The sequence below is a fragment of the Dermochelys coriacea genome, chromosome 5 (genome assembly GCF_009764565.3).
Source record: "Dermochelys coriacea isolate rDerCor1 chromosome 5, rDerCor1.pri.v4, whole genome shotgun sequence".
Lineage (NCBI taxonomy): Eukaryota > Metazoa > Chordata > Testudines > Dermochelyidae > Dermochelys > Dermochelys coriacea.
This window is the reverse complement of record NC_050072.1, coordinates 19,093,326-19,114,292: the sequence shown is the minus strand read 5'-3', so window position 1 is coordinate 19,114,292 and position 20,967 is coordinate 19,093,326. Positions and strand designations below refer to the sequence as shown.

General features: G+C 41.0%; 1 pseudogene; it reads right to left on the bottom strand.

The window, feature by feature from the left end:
• Nucleotides 1–1,679: 1,679 nt before the first annotated feature.
• LOC119855357 lies at nucleotides 1,680–19,162 on the bottom strand (annotated as a pseudogene).
• Between the last annotated feature and the right edge of the window lie 1,805 nt (nucleotides 19,163–20,967).

Genomic DNA, 20,967 nt, shown 5'->3' with positions numbered 1-20,967 from the left:
TTAAAACCCCCTAAGGATGGAGATTCCACCACTTCTCTAGGTAATGCATTCCAGTGCTTCACCACCCTCCTAGTGAAATAATGTTTCTTAATATCCAACCTAGACCTCCCCCACTTCAACTTGAGACCACTGCTTCTTGTTCTGTCATCTGCCACCACTGAGAACAGCCTAGCTCCATCCTCTTTGGAACCCCCCTTCAGGTAGTTGAAGGCTGCTGTCAAATCCCCCCTCACTCTTCTCTTCTGAAGACTAAATAACCCCAGTTCCCTCTTAAAAAAACATACAAGGAGAATAGAAAAAAATACTTTTCCCCTTGTAAATATTTGCATAATATTTTTCAAACTGCTCTGTAGCTGAAACAGCTAGGAATAAAAGTAGAAATTTGGCTTGGAAATAGTCCTCACTAAGCAGAAGTGCCTTTAAGTGTTGTCATGAAATTTGATTTGTTTTGGCCTAATTAGAATGCTTTGAAAAATCACAATATTATTTCATTTTTATATAGGCCTAGGGACAGCACATTGATGACACAATTCAAACAAGAATACCTTCATGATTTGTAAAAGACATGAAAACAGCCATTTTTTTATTTCAACATGTGTGCAGTTTAGATGATACAAAGCCAAAACTGAAGATGATTAATTATGAAATTGCTCCATTATCTTTCTGGATACCAAAGCTAAGCTGACTGATCTATAATTCCCTGGGTTGTCCATATTCCCCTTTTTATAGATGTAACCCGTGCCTGCTCAATGTGGCACGCTGTTTCCCTCTTGTAGTGGGCCAGCCAGCTAGAGATTGATCAGCATGCTACAGCTTTGGCTAAGGGAGATGTGTCTTTTAGCTCAGGCAGTGGAGGCTCATGCATTAAGCTCAAGAGGTCCCAGGTTTGATCCCCGTTGCTGATGCCCCTGTGTGGGTCAGCGTTACAGAGTTCTCAAAGATAATTGTTATGACTCAGATCTCTTCAGCCAGTTCCTTAAGTAATCTAGGATGTGTTTTATCAGGCCCTGCCACCTTGAAGACATCTACCTTGTCTAAATAATTCATAACTTCTTTCCCTGATTTAGCCTTAGCTCCTACCATTATGCTGATGTTCACTGTGTTAGTTGTCTGATCACTGCTAACCTTTTGGTGAAAACTGAAACAAAAACGGCATTTAACACTTTGGTCATTGCTGTGTTTCCTATTACTGTCTTTCCTTCCTCACTGAGTAATGAGCCTACCTTGGTCTTCCTCTTGCTTTTAATGTATTGTAAAGTGTTTTCTTGTTTCCCTTTATATTACTAGCTAGTTTAATCTTGTTTTGTGCCTTGGTCTTTCTAATTTTGTCCCTACATGCTTGTGTTTTCTTTTTAATATTTATTCTTTGTAACTTGACCTAGTTTCTGCTTCTTGAATGACTCTTTTTTGAGTTTCAGGTCATTGAAGATCTCCTGGTTAAGCCAAGAGGTCTCTTACCATACTTCCTATCTTTCCTATGCATTGGGATAGTTTGCTGATGTGCCATGCTGAGGTCAGCTGTCCCAAATCCCCAAAGGTTCAACAAAGGCATACATATCATTTGATATAGTCAAGAGATACCTGAAATGGAGAGAAATAATTGGTGGAAGGTCATTCCCCTGCTACTGGAGCTTTTTCTCATATGGCTTGAAACTCCTGCAGCACCCAGCAGGCTCCCCCCTTTTTGCTGCTGCTCCCACGTGAAATGAGGGCTTGACTCTCCTGCAGCTCCACCTGCCCCAAAGTCCACCAGCCACCACTGCTCAATAGTTCCTTGGGCCAGAACCTCAGCTGATGGAATGGATTTCAATGGATCTGTTTTGACTTGCACAAACTGAGGATCTGTGTCTGTGTTCTGGGCAGTTGGTTCGTTTCTGACTCCATCGGGAAGAAGCAGGAGAGCACGATAGAGCAATCATGTGGCTAAACATTGAATGATGAATGACCAAATTCTGTTGTCAGATACACACATGCAAACCCATTTAAGTTAATGGACCAAGGGTTTCACAGGTGTAACTGATAGCAGAGACTGGCCCTTATGGATTAATACAACTGGTAATCTCTGGTTTCTGGTCATTATCCTGTCATCACCCACTGACTTCTAAAGGACTCCAGTCAAAGTGATGACAGCATATAGACTCCTGTTACTGGGGCTAGTACAGTGAATGCACAATCATTTACTTCAGCAACAGGAGCCAGTGTCTTAACCAAAACATTGCAAAGAGCTAAAGAGACCACTGTAGCAACTGTAAAATTATCATTATTGACAAAGGCTATAGAGTTATCCAGCTATATCTCATGATCAATTCCCTGCCATGGCATAGGCCTCAGGCAGCCTTCTGCGGGCTGCAATATTGTGGTCTAATTTCGGTTGTTGCATTTAGTGTATGGGTGCTGGGTGGTGTTGGTGGCCTGTGATATACAGGAGGTCAGACAAGATGATCTGGTGGTCCCTTCTGGCCTTAAACTCTATCACTCCAACTCTGAGTAGTACAACTGGTATGCCTATACTTTAGAAATTGAAATCAATGGAACTACAAACCTGCTTAAAGGTAAATACATGCATATGTTGGGGTTTGTTTTTTCTGGGTTTTTTTCCCCGAACTGGGGCCTTGGGCTGTATTAATTAGTTTGTCTAAAACTCAGATTCAAAATTACAGGTCAGAAAATAAGCTAATTATTTAGTCAAAACAAAAAGTATATATAGATTCAAATCTGCCTGTACGACAGAAATGTGGATGACAGGACAAAAATCACTTTTTTCCTACAAATGCATTTCACAGATTGTTAATCCCACTTACTCCATAATGCAAGGCAATGGTCACTTAATTACAATGCAATAAAGGGCAACAGTACAGTTCAATTTATAGTGACTACAGGATTAAGTCCAAAGTATGTTCACAGTGCCTTGGAAAAGAGACTATTTTAAGCCAGGCTGACTCTAAGGTAAAAGGAGTAGAATAGCATATGTCTTCTGAGTCCCTATCCAGTGCCCTATCTGTTGAGCTACAGTTAGTGGAGGGAAAGCAGGTATGGCCTGAATGTATTAAAGGGCAATTAAGAGCTCAATCCTGAAAATTCTGGGTAGTTGGGTATAGTGCTTACTACTATAAGTAGTTCCAGTCAAAAGACAAAGAACCGTGTCCACACGGTACATGAAGGGTGGGGAATTTAAATACAGTGATTGTGTGTAGCAATGTAAATTTCAGTACTTTGACGGGAAAAGGAGAGTGAGATGAAGTGCATGAATTAATAAATTGAACAGAGCAAATACAGACAAAAATGTATTTGCGTGGCAGCAGCCACCTTTATTTACAAAATACTTTAAACAATGCTGTTACTCAAATACCAACTAAAATAACTACATAAAAGTTAAAATGAGATTACTTTGTTTTCTGAACAGCTCCTCTGGATAAACAGCAAGAAAGGCAAAAAGTAGTTTTAAAAATAAGGCAGTGAAATTTAATTATCTTTGGCAATTAATATTAGCTGCTATGGCAGGTTAATTGCCTGGTCCTCACTAAACCTTGGGATCTTCTTAAATTCCTCCTGCTTCTTGAAGAAAAGCTGGGCTAGAATATGATCTGCTGTGGCATGGAAGTAGTCATCCATATCAAGGGTTTGCAGCTGTCAGAAATACCATATTTCAAATAGAAATAATTTATTATTACATGATCCTTTTATAAGACCATTAACAGCACAGACTGAGTAAAAAACCACATAGATTATGAGAGCTATAGCACACACAATAAAAATATAAAACAATAAAAAGCATACCACTTACATAACACTTTTCATCAAAGCTATTAAAATCTTAACCATTTCTGGACACGCCTTTTTTTTTTTTTGAATGGGAATAGAGAAAGTTCTGAGCTACGTGTTTAAGAATGTTTGTGTTCTTTGAAAATCAATAGTTTCTAATGCTAAAAATACAAGTAGATTATTGAATCAGAGAGATTGAGGGTGTAAAGTTTGTGTGCATGTGTGCACGCATGTGTACATAAACACACACACAATGGCTGGTTAATGAGTTGGTAATACTTAAAACGGTAAATGCCCTATGAAATAAGGAACTAAGCTAGAATAGCAGTTGCTTCCATGCTCCTTTGCTGGATATCATTATCACAGAATATGTGTAATCACAGGTCCATGGCACCACCCATGCTCACCATCAAGCATGTTGGCCTGGTCAATGCTTGTGCAGATCCCTTTTCTGTGGTACACAGTGGCTATAGTGGCCTTTGCAGGCTGATCCCCCCACAGCATGACGAGCAGACAAGCTCTCTCTGTCTTGTGCGTGCACACACACACACACACACACACACACACACACACACACAATACATAGTCTCTCTCCTCTTTTTCTTCTCCAATGTGGTGCTTTAGTGGTGCCTCATGAAGGCCCTTCACACGAGAAGTGAAGCTCAACGTCAGTGTAGCTGAGCGTTACTGGGTGGGTAGCAAAGCATAAGGCAACCACGCAGGGAATAAGTCCAATTTATGCTTCCTGCCCTCTCAGCCCCTGCTTATACAGTAACTGCCATTATGTATTCTCACCTGGTTGCCTGTGCTGAACGCTAGAATCAGAAACAAATCCTCATCACATGTGCTTTTAATATAATGTTGTGTTCCAATGGGGAAAAATACAACATCTCCAATGCCAATGTCAAAGTCAGTGGTAATTTTAGATGAAACAATAATTCCCACCTAAACAAGAGATGCAGCGATTATTCCTTGCTGTAAAATGTTCAAAATATCCAACAGTACACGCCAAGATCACTCATCATAATATTAATTAAGAATTACGGCTCCAATTCTGACCTGAAATCTGCTAGTACAGACCCAATGGTGTCAGCAGAGCACCAGACAGATGCCGGCATCCATAGGGGAAGATCGTGACTATTATTATTCAGTGTCCCATATATGGAAAAGGGGTTCATCAGAAGTTTCAACTTCTTCGCCTTGGCAGATGGATTATTAACATTATGAATTTTGGAAATACTTGGGTCAGCTCACATGACATGCAGGACCCTTAAAAAGAACCTTTAAACTTTGTTTTTCAAAGGGTTGTGACCACTGCTGGGCTATGTGTTAGGTACCTTCACCCCATCCCTTACTTCCCTTCTTTTACATCAGATCCCTTTGTTATGTTTATCAGTTTCAGTTTAAAGAGGGTGGTTTTCAATTATGATCTTAGTGTGTCTTTGTTTGTTTGTATTATGTCAAAACAGAGCCTCAAGCACCCTGGTAAGTCATGTTAATTAATACTAATCAGAGCAATGATGATTATCTGGGTTTTCCTCCTGGCATAAAATCAAGACCACCCCATTTTCCTTTCTATATCGTACTTACATGTAGTGATAGGGACATAGTGAAACATTGTCTCCTAAATCTTGTTGCAACTAAACTTCCCCTGCTTAGGGCTGGGTCCTTAGCAGTGCTGAATCAACAGGATTCCCTCTTATTTTGTCTACCCTCTTTCTAAGAACATAAGAATTCCTACTTGAAGTAGCTTGCTGCCTTTTCCCTAAATGCAGAACAATAATGGCTGATTTTTTCTCTCCATTGTGGTAGTGTAACTTCTTTTTGACTTGCTAGAGTTCCATCAGCATATCTCAGAGAAAATTTAACCCTAAAATGAAGGATGTGGATTTTGAAGTTTTACAGTACTAACAAGAATCAGAAACTTTTCTGAAAACATTCCAACCCTGCAGCCCTAACTCAGACAAAACCCTCATTTAGTTTATATAGCAACTTACCTTTCCACAGCCACTAATGACATAGCCCATCTCGTTAGCATTGAAATGAAAATGAGGTTGCCGTAGTCCATTGCTGTATATCCTGATAGTTCCTAAGGTAAGACTATTTTCATGCTGGAAGTCAAAATAAGCAGAACATTCAGAGAACAACCCATATGGCAACATCTTAGCCGTGTGTGACAATGATGATGAACTCACATGCTTCACAATGTTACCTTACGTTTCAGCAACAAGAATGCTCTACTGAATATACATACCATTTGCAGTGAGTCACTGAAGATTTTCTCATTGTCATTTAGACCCACTCCATTTTTGTGAAAGCGAGCCCACTGAATTACTCCTCCTGGAAGTTTGAATTCTGTTGAATCTGAATGAATGACAGTTAAATGAGAATTACTAGAAAATATTCCCATATGTTATTGGTAATTAATTGCCAGAAGATTTGCTTTTAGCTTATGTTGCTTGATTATCGACCAAGATCATGAGTCCGCACTGGGGACTGAATCTGGGACATCCAGTGCTAAAAGCATGAGCATCTACCTTTAGCTAGTTTATAGACTCCTATCCTTTGTGAAGCAGCTGCCAGTGAGGGATGCATAACACAAACTGACCAGTGGTTTATACTTGCACGGTATCCCACTCTGACACATGCAAGCAGCAATTGTACAAATAATAAGAAATCTGAAATCAAAATTTCTTCTTGAGTTTAGACTAAGACTAGTAACTCGGAACGTATTCACTGATATTAATGGCAAAATTGAAAGCTTCTTTCCAGCCACTCACTCATTAGCTGTGAGCTCAAACTTTTTATCATGAAAAGTAATTGTTCTGATGGCAATGATTTCAGCTGTTCTGAATCTTGCAAGGTGCTTTGTCATTAGCAGTGGAGGGTGCTCAGCATCTCCCAGGACATGCTCAGCACCTTGCAGGATTGAGTGCACAGTGTGTGATCATCATGCACTAGTGGCTGATCCACTTTATACAAAATATTTGGAAGATGATAAGGTGGTGCTTTCTATACACCATCCAAAGATGGACAACATTTCACCTTAAGCAGGTCAGTCATGGTGACAACATTTTCCATGTGCCTGAATTAGACAGGCCCTTATTCACATACTGATGTTAAAAGGCCTGTAGTATTATACCTTGAGCATACTAAAAGTCCCAGGAAGTTGTAATTGTTGCCTTATTTCCTTTAGGTAATTTGGACTTCTTTGTGCCTACAATGGCCTTCTCTATTCATTCTCTGGCACTGACAGTCTAAGGAGTACTGAAACATTCTCCAGACAGAGTTGCCTTTGGCTCATTTTGCTCTACCTTCCCCGAGGACCGAGTTCAGCTTTCCTTGGAGTGCACCAGCCAACTCCTCAGGTATATCAGGGATCCATCAAAATAAGTTTTATTGGCAATATACGAAAAAGAGAAAACTATAAAATAAAAAAATGAGTTAAATACACATACTCCCACACCATACTACAGTGGATATCACAGGCTGGCACTTCCCTTGAAGTTACAGAAGAAGACATTACTCACCTTGTGCAGTAACTGGAGTTTTCAAGATGTGTGTCACGATGGATGCTTCACTTCAGGTGAAGTAATGCGCCTCTTGAGCCACTGATACGAGATTTTCCCTTAGCGGTGTCTGTTCGGTCTGCACATGCACCCTATTCCTCCTCATGTCACACGCCAAGGCTACACAGGAATACGCAGGTGAACTGCCCTCAGTTCCTTCTCTACTCGAACGTCCCATGGAAAAGAGTCTGAAGCAGAGGGGAAGGAGGCCAGCTGGAGGGATGCCAGACTCAATGGTACCTGTTCCAGGGCCAGAGTCAATGGCACCACACAGGTTGTTGGAACCTCAGAGTGGCCCGATGTGGATCACACTCTACTAGAATCCCTCTGCCCCGCCATCCTTCGTGTTCGGGATCGACCTCTATCAGTCTTTTTCTGCTTCCTTCTCACCGATGAGAGAGAGCAGTGCCGAGGTTCCCTCGCTGAAGCACTTTTCTTCAGCACCGGGGATGTTGGACGGTGCTGAGTCTCTTGAGAAGCAGGAGTGAAGTGTTTTCTTGGTGTGGGAGAGGAGGAACTGCACTGAGTCTCCCAAACAGTAGCCAGGGCACTCCTTACAGTAATTGAACTACCCGGCTCCGAGGGAGGTTGAAGTGCTGCCTCCATGAGGATACATCTGAGCTAGTGTCTCTACTCTTTTTGGTGAGGTCTTTGATTAGTCTTTGTAGATCTTACAGCGCTCCTGCATGTGAGTGTCCCCCAGACATTTAAGGCAGCTGGAATGTGGGGTCACTCACAGGCATAAGCTTGTGACAAGAAGCAAAGGCTTAAACCTCAGAGACCGAGGAATATGTCCCAGTACCGGGCAGGGATTAACCCAGCTGAGCAGAATTCACTAACCTAACTATTTATCTAACAACTGAAACTTAACTTCTAAGAATAAAACATAACTATATACAATGAGCTTAGAAAATCCCCTGAGGAGTGCTTGCAAATACAAGGAAGGAGGCAGTTCCAGCAGCCATCAGAGGCAGTAAGTAAGAAGGAACTGAGGGGGCTGCGGGTCAGTAGGACCTTTTATACCCGCTCTATGAGTGTGCGACTCCAGGAGGCATCAGAGTCAACCCGATGGATAACACTGTGGGGAAAACTTTCTGCCAGCGGTGGTTGGGGTGAGCAGTGGGGTTGGAATGGACATGAGCAAGCACTAGAAGAAGAACTAATCTATGCAAACTAATCCTAAACAAACAGCTATAGAAAACTGTATACAAGATAGCCAAGGCACACTCAAGGTGGACAGGCTAAGGCTCTGTCTCCTACTGAGGTGGTTGAGAAGGAACTGAGTCTGATTCGCCCCCGCATCCCTATATAGCCTCGGTGTGCAGCATGAGGATGCATGTGTGGGCCAAACAGACACTGCTAAAGGAAAATCCCTGATCAAGGGCTCGAGAGGGGCATACACACCTGAAGTGGAGCACCAATAGGGGTAGGCGCATACTTGAAGAACATTGCAAAGTCAGCTGCATTTATTGCGTGGGAGAAAATGTGACTGGTTTCTGAGAGAGGCTTCCCAGAGAAGCTTTGTGATCAGTTCTACACTTCAGTTATAGGTCCTAACCATTAGAGGAGTAAGGTTCTGGAATAGCCTCCCAATAAGAGTTGTGAGAGCAAACAATTGGTTTTAAGAGACAGCTAGAGAAATTTATGACTGTGGGACTGTGTGATGAGGTTGCTTGCCATCGGGGGGGGGGGGGGAGGACATGGCAGCCCAGGGAATTGCTCCTAAAATCTCATGCTTTGGGGCTTCAACTCGTCACCTACAGAGGTAGGAAGGAATTTCCTTCCTCTCTGTCAATGTATTCTGGGTGGGTTTTTTGTGTGTGTCCTTTCTCCAAAGCATCTGAGATGGCCACAGCTGGAGAGGGGACACTGGATGGAAGGGGTTGGGGCAGTGAACATTCTCTCACATGCTTGGCTGGCTAGTTCTTGCTTGCATGCTCAGCGTTTAATTGTAGAGCCCTATGAGGATACAAATTTCTATCTGCAGATGCGGATAGCCGCAGATAGAAATCAGTATCTGCTGAACCGCAGGGTTCTCATGGGAGCCTCAGTGGCGAAAGGAGCAGAACGTGGAGCTGCTGCTCCCAGGAGCCAGTACCCCACGCTGGCAGCTCCTCCCATGCGGCTGTACTGCCCCAGTCCCACCCCCGTCCCTTCCACGCAGCTGTCTGCGTGACTGCATCTCCTGTCTGGGGTCTGTACAGCCATGCTGAACAGGGCTGGAGGCAGGACAGCCGCGCCAGAGGAGCTGCCGGCATGGGGTGCTGGCTCCTGGAAGTGGTGGCCCCATGTTCTGCTCTCCTTTTGCCACTTCAGTTCCTGGAGAGCCCTGCGATTCATCCGATACCGATTTCTGTATGTGGATATCCACATCTGCGGATATAAATTTGTATCTGCACAGGGTTCTATCTAATTGACTGTCATATGTGGGGGTCAGGAAGGAATTTCCCCCCAGTCAGATTAGCAGTCACATTGGGGGTTTTTGCCTTCCTCTGCAGCATGTGGGTGCAGGTCATTTGCCAGGATTATCAGGATATATCTCACTTAATCAAATCACTGCCATTGCAGGGGTCTTGGGCATTGGTGCATCTCAGTCCCTCCTGCTCTCTGCCTGTGGCACACCATAGCTCAGTATCCTGAGGATTATACTACTTTGGTCTAGTTTCAGTTGCTGGGTTCAGTTGCTGGGTACAGTTGGTGGCCTGTAATACACAGGAGGTTGGACTAAATGATCTGATGGAAGGGTCCCTGCCGGCCTTAAACTCTATGATTCTATGACCTGCCTTTACATGGCATTTTTTCTGTGACATCATGTGATATCTGCTCACTAGAATACAAAGAACATATTCAGTTTCAATATGTGAATTTATGCTAAACTATGGCCCTGTTTCTGAGACATAAGGCAGTCACTTTGATTGCCAGTGCAAAACAGCCCTATAGCTGCCATATCTGACTATGGGATGATCCCCTTAGTATAGCTGGATCTTCCAGTAGCCTAAAGCCAGCATGGCCACTTCTATGGCCATGCCTCTGGAAGGTTTATCATGCCACTCATATATACTCTGTGGAGAGCTTGGACAAGGAAAAGGGAGCATGTCTGGGGTGTCGGTGGAACCTGGCCAATTCTCAGCTGAAATAATAGACCCTTGATGTATTACATAGGTGCAGCTGCATTTGTGTCATATAGGCAGATTTGAATCTATGTATACTTTTTGTTTTTGATTAAATAATTAACTTATTTTCTAATCTGTAATTTTGAATCTGAGTTTTTAGACAAACTAATGAATACAGACCAAAGCCCCAGTTCAGAAAAAAACCCCACAAAAAACACAGACCAACACGTGCATGTGTTTACCTTTAAGCACGTTTAGACTTCAATTTCTAAAGTATAGGCATACCAGTTGTACTACTCAGAGTCGGAGTGATAGAGTTTAAGGCCTGAAGGGACCACCAGATCATTTTGTCTGACCTCCTGTATATCACAGGCCACCAATACCACCCAGAGCCCATACACTAAATGCAACAACCGAAATTAGACAAAATATTACAGCCCATAGGAGACTGCCTGAGGCCTCTGCTTAATATTGTCCCTTTTATTAAATTACACATTGTTTCTAGACTATTATATTACTATTTCTCCCCTCTATCACATTTAATTTTTACTTTATTTATCAACATAAGAATGGTCATACTGGGTCAGACCAATGGTCCACCTACCTAGGTATCCTGTCTTCCAATAGTGGCCAATGCCAGAGAATTCAAAGGGAATGAACAAGACAGGGCAATCATCAAGTGATCCATTCCATCATCCAGTCCCAGCATCCAGCAATCAGAAGGCTAGGGACACCAAGAGCATGGGGTTGCATCCCTGACCATCTTGGCTAAAAGCCATTGATGGACCTATCCTCCATGAACTTATCTAATTCTTTTTTGAACCTAGTTATAATTTTGGCCTTCACAGCATCCCTGACAATGAGTTCCACAGGTTGACTATGCATTGTATGAAGAAGTACTTCCTTCAGAACAAACAGATACCCCATTTATATACCAAGTTCTTAGTTCTGTACCTTTGAGATTATAGAAGTATTGCCACACTAGCTTGTCTGAAGACTGCACATAGTTGGCATTCTGAACAAGCTCTACTAAGTTAGGTGGAAGGTTAATGGCCTGATCTTCTGTTTGTTTCTTGAATGTTCTTATAAAATTCACTCCACCTTGAGGCTAAAATACACACAATAAAAATGTTATGTTAGCAAATGCATGAAGCAAACAGGGAAAGTAGAGTGGCTTGATCAAATAATGTGCTTTTCACCTTTAAGACATACTGAAGATCTGATCTGGTAAGACTTGCTGCCATGCAATATCCCATATAATTCCTAGCTCTATACATATTTTAACTTGATTTTATACTTTATTCAAATCCTAAAGAGATTTGAAACTGAAACAAAATGCAAGTCCTCTCTCATCTGGGTAAATGCTACAAATTGTTCCATGAAGGAGGGAGTGTTTGCTCCCTCCCTATGGAATGCACAGTTTCCACCATGAGAACCTGAAGATCCCCATGGATCCAGCAGATACTAAGAGTCTATATGCTAGCTCCAGGGTGCCCCACTGTGACAAGGACTAGTTTTAACAATATGAGAGGACACTGTTACACTGGGGACATACAAATCCTTCCAGGTGGGAGACAGGAGATCCAGGCAAAGAGGGGATCCTCCACAAATTGAATAGGGGCATGGTTGGGCCCTTTTTGATTACTTTCAGCAGGACAGAGCTGTATATGCTACTGTTCAAACCTTTAATGATCTTGCTGCTATGTCTTCTGGTGTAGAGAAAAACACATCATCAACATCCAAAGTTAGAAGTTCTTCGTGTGTTGTAAAAAACAGCAGGAACAAACAGTCATCTTCTCCCACATTCTTTATCCAATGCAATGTGTTTTTAGGGAAGAAAATCACTTGGCCTGTGGTAACATTGTATGTAATTACTATGCTACCACCAGCATCAACAACACCAATCCAGGCACTACCCTGAAACACAGGCAGAGCGACAGAACAAGATCATGAAAGAAACAAACAAACATTGTTTTTTCCATAGTGAGCTCATAAATTGTATTTGCCTACATTTTAATAATTCAAACATATATGTGACTGATGGTAGCCCACTCTGGTGACAGTCCCACTCTTACTCAGCTTTTGAGAGACCAAAGCAGGAATAGTGCATTCAGCAGTAAATTGTTGGAAGGCCCAATTTCTTTAAGAAACATTTAATAAATTTTCTCTCTCTCTCTCTCACACACAAAACATTAAGTTATTTAGAGAAAGCTATGAATGTTATGATTATAGTTTAAGAAGATTCAAACTATTGGGGATAAGGACCATGTGTCTGTGGAATGTCTTGCACAATTGCTCCCCAATCCTTATTGGGGCCTGAGAGTGCTACTATGATAGAAATATTAAATACTTAATAATAAAAATATTGTTAGTATTCTAAGTATAGCCAAGAGTCGATTCTTCAAAATACATAACACTTTGTTTTCAAAATTATGTACAATCTATAATTATTCCTCACAATACCCCATGAGTTCGTACTGTAAGTAACTTTTACTATCCCCATTTTACAAATAGAGAAATAGATAGTCAGAGGAGATATAACAAACACTTTCAAATTTGGGTGCCTAATATTAAGCACTTAATTCATGTGCAGGCACCCAGATAAGTAGCTGAATTTTTAAAAGTTCAGAGTATACAAAATTTCCACTAACTGCAACTATTACACTTTGGTTGGAGCTGTGAGCATATAGTATGTCTGCAAATCACGCCATTTAAGAACATAATTTCAGGCACCAAGGTTTGAAAATGTGACATGCGTTAACCAGTGATAATGCCGTCTTTATTATTATTTAGCATTTGTATATCAGACCATAGGCTGGCATGATGCTTTACTTAAAAAATTACAACAGATGAAATTAAAATAATCAGGTTGTACCTTTAGGAGAAAGCCATGTTCATTGGCATTAAAGTGCCAATGGGAGGCCGGAGCCCTTTGCTCTTGATCCGTAATGTTCCAAAAGTCATCTTAGACCGCTGATTGTTGATGCTTGTTCCAAATTCCATTTCTTCATCACTCGGATAATCATTTACATCATACCTAAATCTTGCCCATTGAATATCACCCCCAGAAAACTGAAATACCTAGCAAATCATAGACATAAGTTATTCTTTATAAGTATTGGACAAAGGCAAAGCCAGTGGGGAAATGAAGGGAAAATATTGAGGGAATATTTCAGAACATTACTTTATATGTAGATATGAAATTTGTGGGAAACGCAGGAAATTCTTGGTGAGGCTTCTCTAGCTATGGGTTTAGTACATGTTTGATGATCCCACACATACCTTTATACATCAAATTGCTATAATATCATTTTTTTCACAATGATTGATAAGGAATGGTTTTAAGGACAAAACTCTCAGAAAAATTACTGGCTAAGAATCACTTTGTAGGTACATCAAACAAAAAAACTGGAAGACCTGGGGTGAAATCCTGGCCTTACTGAAGTCAATGCAAGAACACCAACTGACTTCAGTAGGGCCAGGATTTCACCAGTCAATTCGTGTGTATCTGCGATCAAAAACTAAACAAATACAAGGCTGACATGGCCTATCATCACCTTGACCACTCTATTTTTATGTTGTACTCCCTTCCCCCTTCTCTTTCTTTGTCTTTTTAGACATTGATTCAGGAAAGCACTTAAGTACATGCTTAAAATTAAGCACATGTGTAAGCACCCTTCCTAAATAGAATGTTTTCCTGAATCAGGGTCTTAGATTGTAAACTCTTAGTGCTAGGGACTGTTCCTTCCCATTTATTTGTACTCCATCTACAATAAATCCAGTAATTTTAAAAAGTCACCTTACATTAGGGAAGTGTATTACGGGACACTGTAATCTTGAAAACCACAGTTATTTGTATGTTTGCACCTCCTATAGTTAGTCTAATGCCTAACAATATCAGAATTGGAAGAAATTAGAAAAAGACAATTTTTTGCTATTTTTTAGTTCCTTTAATTTGTATATTTGACAGCACTGTATATCAGTTTAACTGTTCACTGTCTAATCAATCATCTTCTTTCTTGCAGGAAAACCCTTATAAACATGAACATGGGATCAGAAAAATCCATATAAATTTACTTTTTAAGGATTTAAAAAAAGAGAACATACACTTTAACATCTGGCTCTATGAAAACTGGAGTTCTTCTAAAATTGGTCAATTTCTAAAAAATCAATAAGTTTTGAAATACAGAGACTAAACTCTGAAGTAATCTACCTGTTTGGTTTGTACATGAACTGCAATGCTATAAGTCCAGCAACGTGAGTGAGGCTACTGCTGCCTAAAATGAGACCATCACATTCATTTTGATTTGTGACCAAAGAATACATTTTAGCTCGGTTCTCAAGACTTCCAGTTTCAACTAAATGGCTTCTATTTGTATTCTAGCTTTCTGAAAATGTTTAACATGGTTTCACATTGTGTAGTTTCACTGCTAAATTTCAAAAGCTGACTTCCTTTTAAAACTCTGTAACTTTGGTTATTTAGACATCTAATTTCTAGGTCCAAATAATGATATATCCAAAAGATGTAAATTGCATTTTGGATTATTTATGAATTATAAATCTCTTTGTGCCTGCAATTCTGTGGACAGAAAAGGAGAGAACCAAAACCAAAACAAAAAAACCAGGCCCAGTCTGAAAATTTGCCCCCAAACTTCTATATTGAGTACAATAATACTGTTTTGTAAGAAGAACAACTGTTACACCTTCGATTTACTCAGATGATTCAGAAACTGGAATTTGACATCTACTCTTTTTTTATCTGACATTCTTATTGGTCTTTTTGGAGAGGTTATTTCATGTTTTTGAATGTTTAGCTCTGTCATAAATCCAGTATTATTAACATAGACCAAGGCAATAATCAACACTCCTATGATGGTGGAGATGATGCAGGCCAAGAAAGATGTTCATTAGCGACCAGTGGCTCTTTCTTTCCTACAAGACATTTTAAAAACCAAAGTTATTAGTTAGCAATCAAAACAACAGTTAATGCAATGGTACCTGTGTAATCAAGACTGGATACCTTTCCTGAAGATATCCTTTTGTCAGACAAGTTAGTGAGCCCATTGTAGGAGTAACTGGATGAAATTTTTATGGTCTCTTTTATGGTCAGACTAGATGCTCTAATGATCCCTTCAGGCTTGATGTTTATGAAATTATGAAAAAAGAAAAGGAGTACTTGTGGCACCTTAGAGACTAACAAATTTATTAGAGCATAAGCTTTCGTGAGCTACAGCTCACTTCATCGGATGCATTTGGTGGAAAAAACAGAGGACAGATTTATATACAGACACACAGAGAACATGAAACAATGGGTTTATCATACACACTGTAAGGAGAGTGATCACTTAAGATAAGCCATCACCAGCAGCGGGGTGGGGAAAGGAGGAAAACCTTTCATGGTGACAAGCCAGGTACGCTAATTCCAGCAGTTAACAAGAATATCAGAGGAACAGTGGGGGGTGGGGTGGGAGGGAGAAATACCATGGGGAAATAGTTTTACTTTGTGTAATGACTCATCCATTCCCAGTCTCTATTCAAGCCTAAATTAATTGTATCCAGTTTGCAAATTAATTCCAATTCAGCAGTCTCTCGTTGGAGTCTGTTTTTGAAGCTTTTTTGTTGAAGGATAGCCACTCTTAGGTCTGTAATCGAGTGACCAGAGAGATTGAAGTGTTCTCCAACTGGTTTTTGAATGTTATAATTCTTGATGTCTGATTTGTGCCCATTCATTCTTTTACATAGAGACTATCCAGTTTGACCAATGTACATGGCAGAGGGGCATTGCTGGCACATGATGACATATATCACATTGGTAGATGCGCTCTTATAGTGTGGCTGATGTGATTAGGCCCTATGATGGTGTCCCCTGAATAGATATGTGGACAGAGTTGGCAACGGGCTTTGTTGCAAGGATAGGTTCCTGGGTTAGTGGTTCTGTTGTGTGGTGTGTGGTTGCTGGTGAGTATTAGCTTCAGAATGGGGGGCTGTCTGTAAGCAAGGACTGGCCTGTCTCCCAAGATCTGTGAGAGTAATGGGTCGTCCTTCAGGATAGGTTGTAGATCCTTGATGATGCGTTGGAGAGGTTTTAGTTGGGGGCTGAAGGTGATGGCTAGTGGCGTTCTGTTATTTTCTTTGTTGGGCCTGTCCTGTAGTAGGTGACTTCTGGGTACTTTTCTGGCTCTGTCAATCTGTTTCTTCACTTCAGCAGGTGGGTAATGTAGTTGTAGGAATGCATGATAGAGATCTTGTAGGTGTTTGTCTCTGTCTGAGGGGTTGGAGCAAATGCGGTTATATCGTAGCGCTTGGCTGTAGACAATGGATCGAGTGGTATGATCTGGATGAAAGCTAGAGGCATGTAAGTAGGAATAGCGGTCAGTAAGTTTCCGATATAGGGTGGTGTTTATGTGACCATCGCTTATTAGCACCGTAGTGTCCAGGAAGTGGATCTCTTGTGTGGACTGGTCCAGGCTGAGGTTGATGGTTGGATGGAAATTGTTGAAATCATGGTGGAATTCCTCAAGAGCTTCTTTTCCATGGGTCCAGATGATGAAGATGTTATCAATGTAGCGCAAGTAGAGTAGGGGCATTAGGGGACGAGAGCTGAGGAAGCATTGTTCTAATGAATGAATGGACACAAATCAGACGTCAAGAATTATAACATTCAAAAACCAGTTGGAGAACACTTCAATCTCTCTGGTCACTCGATCACAGACCTAAGAGTGGCTATCCTTCAACAAAAAAGCTTCAAAAACAGACTCCCAACGAGAGACTGCTGAATTGGAATTAATTTGCAAACTGGATACAATTAACTTAGGCTTGAATAGAGACTGGGAATGGATGAGTCATTACACAAAGTAAAACTATTTCCGCATGGTATTTCTCCCTCCCACCCCACCCCCCACTGTTCCTCTGATATTCTTGTTAACTGCTGGAATTAGCCTACCTTGCTTGTCACCATGAAAGGTTTTCCTCCTTTCCCCCCCCCTGCTGCTGGTGATGGCTTATCTTAAGTGATCACTCTCCTTACAGTGTGTATGATAAACCCATTGTTTCATGTTCTCTGTGTGTGTGTATATAAATCTCTCCTCTGTTATTTCCACCAAATGCATCCGATGAAGTGAGCTGTAGCTCACGAAAGCTTATGCTCTAATAAATTATTTGTCTCTAAGGTGCCACAAATACTCCTTTTCTTTTTGCGAATACAGACTAACACGGCTGCTACTCTGAAACATAAAATTATGAATAAATCTTAAAAGCGCTTCACACCAGGGGCCTGATATCACAGGCTTTATTCATGAGTTACACACATTGTATTCTTTCTAGCTAAATAGCTAGCTAAGAGTTTTCTTTAGTGCCCATCAACGTAAGCACTCCTCATGTGAGCAAGGCTTGCAGAATAGAGCCTAGATCTATCTCCCTTGGAATACAAGCTGCTAATTTTCACAAGAAAGTGAGATAATAAAGAAAAGCAAAAAAGCTACTGAAATTTTCACCTGTTTTACAGATTAAGCTACAAACTGCAACAAGACAGAGCATCCTTTATACATTAAGCAAGTGTTCCTTTTTTTAACCATTTAAAGGGATGATGAGATGAGATATGCTTTGTATGGTTACTTTTTTAATCCTTTGGGAAAATGTAAAGTCCTCACTGTATTTTAACCTGGTTAGATCCCTAATGGTCACTTTTCAAACTGTATTGTTAAAGCTTTCAAACCACTGCTGCTTAAACTTCTGCTGCCCTTAACAAAATAAGATAATCAACATTTTTTTAAACTTGGGCCTTTAATGGGGTATCCACCCTACAAAAAACTGGAAGGGGTTAAGGTGGCCAGGTAGGCCCATTAACTGCCCAGGCTTCACCTGGAAGAGCTTCCAAAACAAAACAAAAAAGAGAGCAGGAAATATCACCATATTCCATTACACAACTGTTCTCCTTTATGGGAGAACATTCAAATAATTCTGTTTTTAAATAGCTTGTGTTCAAATAAATATTAGTCAGTAGCAGTCCCCAGAGAGCCCTCATCACATTCAGAAGAAAAAAATATTAGATCAGATTACATCCAAAGTCCTGATTTCCAGTGATTTGAACACACTTTATCTTATATTGTCTCCATGTCAATCCCACACAATTCTGTCCTTGAATTAAAAATACGCCTATGTTCTACACCATGGAAATTAATATAGCACATATGGTCTCACTAAAAATCCCCAATGTGTAAAGTCAGTTGGGTCACTGTGGAGTTGCTAACCCTGGTATATTTATAGCCTAGAGCTGCTGGGAAGACAGCTCAGTACTTAGGGTATGTCTACACTGCAACAAAACACCCATGGCTGGTGCTGCACTTTAACTTCACTCTAGAAACTAATTTAGTTAAATCAGTTGAATTTGTGTATAAACTAGCCCTAAGCCTTCTGCCATCACATCTTTGCTAACTGAAGCGAGGCCATGGTCATTTCTTGAGTCAGTATTACGTTTGCCAATTAGCAAAGTGAGAATTAGAAAGATTTTATTTTACTGAACTCTTTATAGTATATTTGTGTACATCATTTTGCTAAATCATGAAACAAGATGTTAAGCCCCAACCCTGATTCTTATTTGATAATGGTCTAAATAATTGCAAAATTGAAACTTACTGGTATCTCTTGCTTTGTCCATTCTTTGATATTTGAGGAACTTTGTATTCTTTCTTCATGCATTTCAAATCCTGGGTTCTCCATTTAAAGAAATCAAAACAGACTTTTGTAAAAAACTGCTTGAAAAATAATGTTAATTCTAATTTATGATCAGTGCTTCTAGAGCTGCAGCACCAAGAAACAACTAATTTTAATTTTGCATAGAAACAGTAACGACACTTAAAATGATCTTATGTCTAAACTGGTTATAATCCAGAAATCTCCTTTTCTGAACTGTCACAGGAAAGATCTGCCTATTTCCAAATTCAGGATTGAAGTTATTCAACTCATTTCTGCATTACACAAGACCTGTGAGATGACAAAATAGTAAGACAGACAAGTTCTGTTAACTGAGGACTGTGGGGAACTGACAGTGGACAGCTCAAGCTGGTGAGCTGGGAAGCAGTGCAAAGGCAACAAATGGTCTGCTCCTTTCCCTGTAAAGAGCAGCTTCCCCCTATTATGCGAGTCATTCCCATGATAATGATTGACGAAATATTTTGGGTAAGGACACAGTAATGAAAACAAAAGAAAAACAGTGAACAACTATACTAGAGCACAATGAAAAACTGTCTTGATTTTCATACACAGGCATCTGTTGGATAACAATAAAGATATTCCTGAACCATTACTATTAGTTACATTGGGAAAGAAAAACTGACAGACTGATAACAAGTGGCAATGATGGCCCCAAGAAAAAAACAGTTACTCTTGTAACTGTTGTTCTTCGAGATGTGCTGCTCATGTCCATTCCAAGTAGGTGTGTGTGCACCTCGTGCACAGTCATCAGAAGGTTTTTTCCCCCTAGTGATACCCATCAGGTTGGCTGTGGAGCTCTCTGGAGTCGCACCTTTATGGCAGTGTATATAGGTCCCTGCCAACCCACCGCCTCTTCAGTTCCTTTTTGCTGGATACTCTGACAGAGGGGAGGTGGGTGCGTCTTGGAATAGACATGAGCAACACATCTCGAAGAACAACAGTTACAAGAGGTAAGTAACTGTTTTTTCTTCGAGTGCTTGCTCGTGTCGATGCCAAGTAGGTGACGCCCAAGTCTAACCTAGGAGGCTGGGTTGGAGTTCATAGAATCGCTGTTTATAGCACTGCATCATCTCTGACCTGCTGTATAATGGTGCCGTGCAATGAAAAGGTGTGGATTGACGACCACGTCGCTGCCCTGCAGATGTCTTGAATAGGAACTCTTGCCAGGAACACTGCTGAGGATGCCTGCACCCTTGTGGAGTGTGCTGTCAGCACAGGGGCAGGAATCTTTGCCAAGTCATAACATACTCGAATAGAGGACGTGGTCCTTTGGGACGAGACTGGAAGCCCCTTCATCCACTCTGCAATTACAATGAAGAATTGCGTTGATTTTCGAAATGGCTTTGTTCTTTCAATGTAGAAGGCTAATGCTCATCTGACATCCAGGGAGTGAAGCATTCATTCCGTGTTGCTAGCATGCGGCTTAGGAAAGAACACTGGGAGAAAAATGTCCTGGTTCATGTGGAATTGCAAAACTACCATTGGGAGAAAGGCAGGATGCGGTCACAACTGCACCTTGTCCTTAGAGAAGACCATATATGGGGGCTCCAAAGTTAAGGCCTTAAGCTCAGACACCCTCTTGGCTGAAGTTTTAGCCACCAAGAATGCTACTTTTCAGGAAAGGTAGAGGAGGAAGCATGTTGCTAAAGGCTTGAAAAGATGTCCCATCGGTCTAGAGAGCACCAGGTTGAGATCCCATGGGAAAATTGGCTGTCTTACTTGAGGGTACAGTCTCTCTAGGCCTTTGAGGCAGTGGCCCAACATAGGATTTGCAAAAACCAGCTGCACCAGCGTGGAAAGCTGAGATAGCG